This window comes from Xenia sp. Carnegie-2017, unplaced genomic scaffold, assembly GCF_021976095.1.
Source record: "Xenia sp. Carnegie-2017 unplaced genomic scaffold, XeniaSp_v1 HiC_scaffold_5, whole genome shotgun sequence".
NCBI lineage: Eukaryota > Metazoa > Cnidaria > Anthozoa > Malacalcyonacea > Xeniidae > Xenia > Xenia sp. Carnegie-2017.
The window spans coordinates 73,026-80,769 of NW_025813515.1; the positions used below are offsets into that span (position 1 = coordinate 73,026).

Here is a 7,744-nt window from a genome sequence, read left to right on the forward strand (position 1 = left end):
CTGAACATTGTGAATGATTCACTTACAATGCTTGTATACTTTCATGCACAAGAAGTGACTTTTTGTTGAAAACATTGTCTGCCCAAAATACATGTTTTAGATAGGTTTACGAGGAACTTTGTTCTTAGGCCTGGGGAGAGTAAATATCGAACAACAACATCGTTTTTGCTCTAAAAATCGCAAAAATACAGTTTTTCTACAGATTGTGTGACTTTGATACTAAAAATAGCGTATTTATGGAAAGCTGTGTATGGTTTGCGTTCATTCAAATACAAAAAGTTTCTGGTACCAGTTTCATATTAAAGTTATTTGACCTAGAAAATGTGAAAAAATCACTTTGTGATTTTTAACCTGCAAAAACATCTTAAAACCTATTTTTGTGTAAATAAACAAAGTAAATATAAAAATTCAATGTGTGTAAAAGATATTGAGCTTAAAACAGCCTTATAAAGGGGGTATTTTAAGGTCAAAAACAGAGTTTTAAAAAAGACATTTTTTCGTCACTCGGTTATCAATGGCGGCAATCATGAGCGGCTTCAAAGATGGCGGCCAAGTTATCGTTCCAGGTATTTTACAGTTCACTTGTTATCATATTATTATCCACAAACATATTAAGAGTTATCATCTTGGGAAGGAGATCGTACGAAGCTTTTGTAGTGCAAAACGATATGTTTGTAGAAACATCTATATTTTCTATTACGATCTTGCTGGAAGGCGTGTCTGCTTAGAATTTGCTTCTGAGGAGTGGGGGACACGAGCATCAAAGGTTCCGACATGAGTGGACCTTCTGTTAAGATATTTATTGCGTGGTTAAACCTGGGTTAGTTGTCCTTAAAAGCAAAAAAATAAACCTGGGTCATCTTAAACCTTGGTTAGTTCATGTCGTGTGAATTGGGCTTAGGGATATACTCAGTATTCTGTGTCCGAATCCTGAATTCAAGTGAATGAAACATTTACGTCAAACAAAAACCAGATACTGCCAATCTTGTACATTGCATGAAAGAATGTTAATATTATATATATCTTATATCAAAATATTTACAAATTTTAGGCACTCGAGACACGTTTCCAACGTATGTAAATAAATACTTGAGTAAGTAGTTAGTACATGACGCGATTCGCAAGGTTGAACGTTTAGGACCTGGAAGTTGTATCGAAGAAGATAGCTGAATAGCTAACGTATGCATTGAAACTAATTTATCGTAGCCCAGATTGTTGAAGAGAATATGAAAGTTTTTAAGAACATAATTATGGCGCATGACTGCAATATAAGATGAGTAACAAATTTCTACAATGGGAAGAGCATGATAAAGCTGATTGAGGCATTGTGAAATCGAAAAAAAATCATAAATTACTCTCAAGTTGAGCACCATGGTACCAATCCCGTAAATGATCCAATAAACGCCCCTATCAAAAAACTACTTGTATCTATTAAACGCTGCGGGCGTCTACGATAATCCTCACCTGCACACTTAATATTTTTATAGTATTAGCATTACAAACAACGAGAATTCATTGGAAGGTTATGTTATTCGCCTTTGTCTTGGTGTGAAAATGTGACATACAAAGGTCACGTCAATAGACATAAAAAAACAATAACGAACAAATTCCTTTGGTTGTAATCATCAGAGAATACGAGATATTAGTCGCTATTGTTTATGACAAGTTTGCACATGAAAGGAAACTAATAGTTGCTCGTGGTCGATCTCCGCAGCAAATAATGAAAATTTATTCACACTTGTGCCAGAAGAAGTGACAGGTGTCTCATGACCGTGCTCTCGTTTTCAAAATCAGTTAAAACGAAATTCGTACAACATGTCTTTTAATGAGTCAGTGAGAAAAATATATAAGGAATATTACGAGGCTCTTGGCCCAACAGAAAAACGAGAATTTCAACCAATTTTGCAGTCAAAACTAGAGAGGCTTCGCCTTTCAAAACCAAACGAGTCCAATGAAAGTGATAGCGAGGAGGAAAGTACAACTTGGTATACGGTAGAATACACTGGCAGTCAAAGGTATATTTAACCTGTTGTAGGTCATCGCGTTATTCGAGTCACACCCAGTCTTGAAAATCTGTTTGTTCGCACTTCCAACGTTAGTTTTGAAGAGCCAAACATAGTTATTACTCTAAAAAAAGGGTTTTAAGCCATGGTGATGTTGAAATGTTTGACAAATGATACTTGCATATGTACTGCTGAAATGGGCGTGAGTTAAATAAGTTTACCAGTGTGCCAGCAAGTTGGCCATCTGTTAATAGTTGAACTTTATAAAAGAGTCGAATACAGCATATGTGCGTAGTCAAGAATGATAAAAGTTATCGATATGTTGAAAGAGAGGCAATTTACTGTCAGAGCTTTTATATTGTTTTTTGTTATGCGTGAGTCAGCCTTACCCTCCTTTCTCGGGCTTTCAGATGTTAACAATTGTGTTTTAAAGTTTATGGTCTAAAGCCGAGCTCGCTGCCTGCAAATGGTTGTGCAAACTAGTTTTACAAAGAAAAGCATAGACTGGAGATAACTTATGTTTTCGCCTTATCTTTTACCAAAAGCCATCTTGAATGCTTTATATCACTTGAATTAAATTGACATAATACTCACAGTCATTTGCATCGCAAAACAGATGAAACAGAGTGTGAAAGCCTTAAAGTAAACACTTGGATTGTACTTTAGCGGCATCTTTGTCCACCAAGTCGTTGTTATAGTAAATAACGAAGTTATAGTTTTCAAAGTTAGAGACTGTCATATAAAAATTTAGCTGTCATGAAAACAGCGCCAACATTAAGGTTTTTGTCACTTGAAGACGACAATTTGAATCGAATTATTACAGAACAAACTATTCTGCAAAGGTATTCGATAATTGACAGCGTTATGCTTTAAACTGTATCATGATTCTGTGGTTTAAATAGGTTTCTCACGATAGATTTGAATAGTATGCAGCTTGCAAGAGGCAGGCGTGCAGACACTTTATGTAAAAATTTCGCAAAAGAATTGGTTTTAACCAAATGATAGTTTTTTTTTGAAAAGGTATACCAAGTGAATATATAGGGGGTCTTTTTAATAATTAAGTTATTCCCTGAATAAAATATTGCAAAAAGAGATTCATTGAATATTCGTATGTAGTCAAATGGGTTAAAAATTAAAGATTTGTGAATGCTCAATGACTTTTCTGTTATATAATCTTGCAATGTTATATTTTTTGGACTAGAACACTGCACTCGGGCAATGGGTTTTTTGAATGTGTTATTCAGCTGGACTGGAAATTGCAGTCTATTATATCTCCTCAATCACAAGCTGTAAAGGTTTGTATCAATTTATGTTATTTTGATAAATATGAGCATCAGATATTGCAAATACCCATATATATATACATATATATAAAGATGAGGTGGGTGTTGACTTTTAATTTGAGACTTTCACCCAATTTTGGCAAGGTTAACAGATTACCAAAAGGGTTACAAAAGTGTTGCTAATGGGAAACTATGATGAATCTTCTTGTGTATGTGGCAAGAAAATTTACAGTTGCATGGCAAAGATCATTTGCAATGAATCAAAAACATCTTCTGTTGAATTGCCTTTATTTACTTCTTTCTACAGTTATTGGAATTATATTCTTGCTTAAACTAATATTGATCAAGCAATTTTATAATTATATCAACTGTATAGATGTTGACATGGTGAGCATTTAAGTGATTTAATTTCAAATTTCAAAAGCTTCCAAAGTCCCTGCTTTAATAGATTTAAATTTATAAAGACTAAATTCAAAGCATGACCTTCATTTTTTTTAGCCATGTGTACCAGGTAATATTTTTATAAGTTTAACCTCCAAAATGCATCATGTGCTTATTTATCACTCAAGACCTTTTCATGAGTAACTATTGACTTGTTTCCATGGTAACAATAAATATGTGGCAATATTTTTGTAAAGTATGGTAAAAAATCCACACAATCTTCTCTACGAACAACTGTTCAATTTTCATTAACAGCTTGTAACAAACATTCTCAATATATCTATTGCATTATAAAACTCTTCATTAACATCTTTGCTCCTTTGTAGAAATTGCCATCACTGGCTGATGAAACTGAAGAAGGTTCTGGTGATGATGAAGTGTTACCTTCAGATGAGAAAGATAAAACCCTCACAGATGAGGAGAAATGTATTGAACTTTACAGTGAACTATTGTTCATCATAAGACATCAGTTTTTCTCTGAACAAGAAAGAAAAGATCTCCCCTCAATGGGCACCGTTTGTGCCTATGGTCAAGAGGTAGCCTATAGCCTTTAAACTGTGGGATGATGTGGTACTGGAGGGTACAATGATGGTGGTGGGAATGCATGGTGGCAGTGATGATTAAATCTAAGATGATTTTGTAGGGGATGCTCTTCAGAGAATACTTCGTTGGTGTTGCACTATATGTCATTGTAGTCATTTTTATTAAAATAATGAAATTGCTGAGAACATTTAGCATTAGCAGGACAGTAGCCTGCGGATGTTGATGATACATGGCATGGCTAAGTGACTACGTCTTAATAAGATTTTGCATAATGAACATCTTTGTGACTAACCTCTTCACTGCAACCACTGTTCAATGTCAACATGTTGAATTGAAAATTTTAGGTGTTTGGAATTGATCAAGAAAAACATCGCGAATTGTTCTCTCGTGTGAAAGAACGCAAGGTACATTGTTGTCAACCATGTTGGAAAGTAAACAATTAACTGGTGCAATACTTCATGTGATGTAAATTAATGTTGACTGACGTTTGAACGTTGCTCTGTCGTCCAAATGATCGTAATAAAGTAAATTGCTTGAACCCGGGAGTATCCTTACATGTTTGTAAATGTAGATCGTCCAGGTTGGTATAGTCCTGAGAAGGACTGTTTTTGTTGTTGTTGACTGACGCTTCGACAACCTTAGCGGTAGTCATCTTCAGAGTCATTTGACATTTGACATGTAACGATACTCCCGGGTTCAAACCATTTACTTTAGTTTGAACGTTGCGGTAGTCATCTGTAGTTAAGTAAAGAGTCACCTTTTAGGTCAAGTGAAGAACAAACATTTCTTCTATAATCTACATACAATATTGTGAAGTATGAATCACGACAACTAACGCTGCAAACCTGGCGTATAGTCTTTACTTGATTCAGAAGATGACTACCGCTAAGGTTGTCGAAACGTCAGTCAACATCAACACCAACAGTCTTCTCAGGACCCCACTAACATGGAAGATCAACGTCTATAAATATACAGTCTATAGCTACGTTGTTATTTAATGTTTACACAAACATCGATGTTGGCTTAAAATGATGCAACATTGTACTACCATATAATTTTCTCATTTCTTATTCCAGCCTCCCACGTGTCATGTTGAAGTCAACGGTAAGCTTTTGAATTTGTTTTGGGTAATTGATTTTTTTTGAAGTCAGGGGGTACGTAACTGGACTTTCCTCCCTCTACCTTCCGTTTAACTCTCTATGCTCACCCGCCCCTATCATCTCAGCCCTTGATTCCAACGATACTGTTTAAAGGTAGGAATTTTAATTGAAGAGCTAGTTCTTTAGATTTGTCCTAGGAGTGGTTACACGAAGCTAGCCTTTTTAGCGTTATCCATTGGGTGGTATTTTTTTCAAACTTGTTAAGAAGATGGTTGTATTCTATTTACGATAATAAAACTTTGTGATCGTAGAACCAATAATGGATTTTATAAACTGTCCATTTAAAATCGTATATTTTGAAGTGTTCAAAAATTATGCTATCCAATGGACAGCGCTCTTCTGCCACTGCGAGAGTTTCTTGAGACAAGACTTCAACGTATCAAAGTGATCAATTTTCGATTATTTTATTGCACACGGCAGGCAACACGTAGCACGCAGCAGGCAACCCGTTGCACGCGGCAGGCAACACGTAGCTACTGGCATTTATTGACATGGATAATGTTAACAAATGGCTTTTAGGCTATGTCTAGTGTAGTTGATTGATTGATTGTCCTCTTGTTCAAATATAGTTGTTGAAGCAAAAGGCATTGAAGCAAAAGACGCTAATGGTATGTAACCTGTCCTATTGTTGGCTATTTTCCTCTTAGTCTTAAAAAAAGGTTCTGAGATTTCTGGCGTTCCAGAACGAAGGTCAATCGCTACTCACAGTCGACTCACCTCTCTAGGATGTCAACTCTAGTTAGTTATTTCATTTCATAAAAAATACATTTTAATTACGGTGAAAGAATTTGTTTATTTTCTGTACAAGCAATGGGAGCACCGCACATCCCATTGACGCATTTTAAGCGAAAAGAAAAAGCGGCGAAAATTGAATAAACCAATGTAGAAGCTGCCTTTGCTAACTCTTTGGTAGCGATGTCATGTGATATTTTCCAGAACAGCGAAGCGTTTTATGTTATAAAATAAAAACAATAAAACATCTGAGCTCAACCAATCAAAACAATCAAACAGTCGAAGAGAATTTGCAAATCGATCATCAATACATTTTGGAGGAAAAATTGAAATGTTTGTCTTATTCCCATTATTGTTATTTTATTAAAAGAAATAAGATGTTTTTCGTGTTTGCACGGGCTTATGAAAACCTCGGAGACCTTTGTGAGAATCCTCGAGGATGTGCAACCCTCGACGTTCGGTTTCCTCGGTTTTCATTTCTTAATTAAAAGGCTGGAATCATCCAAGAATCTGCAACCGCCCTCATCCATGGTTGCAGCTCCCCTGCATGGCTTCCCCGTCCATGAAAAACTTTCGCTTTTTTTACAGGTTTTAGTGATCCATATTGTATGCTTGGTATTGTCATTGATGACTCGTTTGATCGTAAGTTAAAGAAAAAAACAAGTAAGACAAGAACAGTTTCGGAGCAGTTGGATGAGGACATTATTAAACTCACTTCAGTTAGAGAGAAGACGTTAGATCCAAAATGGAACGAAATATTTCTCATGTAAGAGAAACCAAGATGTGTAAGATTAAATGCGTGTTTGAAGCAGTTATCGTCTACATGTCAACTTGAAAGATGGGAAATAGTTTCATTCTTTGATTTTGTTTGCATGTGTGTTGTTGTTACGTTGTGTTACGCGCACGCTTCGTAATCATCTCTACAACAAAATGTTTTAAAGTGAATGGCATGATCCACGGATTATTGTTACGTAAATGCTCATCGTCCAGGTTGGTGTTGTCCTAAGAAAAACTGTTGGTTATAAAGTTGTTTTGTTGAGTCAACTTCACTCTGAAGATGACTACCGATGTTGTCAGCTAAAGGTTGTCAAAATGTCAGTCAACATTTACACCAACTGACCTTCTTGGGACTCTACTAAACTGGACGATCTACATCTACAAACATGTAACGATATCCCTAGGCTCAAACTATTTATTTTATTACGATTACTTGGACGAGAAAAAAATGTTCTGTTATTAAATTTCAATCTTGCTGCTTGACAAAATTTCTGGTCCGGATATACGCTTTATTAAAACAACTTCAATGTTAATTCCAAGGCTTAACTGAATATAACTCCCTACAAATGTTCTAGCTTCTAACCACTGCAACCGTTGTCATTAACGGAAGTAAGAATTTGCGGTGTTTTTTTCTACAGGAAGGTAAATGATGTCATGAAAGAAGCATTACACTTGGACATGTGGTATGTTGATTTTGTACTGCTTTATTGAAAGTTTTTTTGTACAGACTAAGCCCGTAAGGCGAGTTTTCGTCCATAAAAAATAAACCTTTTCAAATTGTATCGTCTGGATAGTTAAACTATTT

General features: G+C 35.6%; 2 long non-coding RNA genes across 2 annotated transcripts; one reads left to right on the top strand and one right to left on the bottom strand.

Annotated features, from left to right (window-relative positions):
* Positions 1-1,511: 1,511 nt before the first annotated feature.
* Positions 1,512-4,701, bottom strand: LOC124456503. Its single transcript, XR_006952318.1, has 2 exons — positions 4,563-4,701; positions 1,512-2,127 (listed from the first exon to the last, which is right to left on the bottom strand). It is a non-coding gene; the product is annotated as an uncharacterized LOC124456503 (long non-coding RNA).
* On the top strand, positions 4,588-6,814 carry LOC124456502. The gene is made up of 4 exons (XR_006952317.1): positions 4,588-4,674; positions 5,347-5,374; positions 6,000-6,038; positions 6,751-6,814. It is a non-coding gene; the product is annotated as an uncharacterized LOC124456502 (long non-coding RNA).
* The last annotated feature ends 930 nt before the right edge of the window (positions 6,815-7,744 follow it).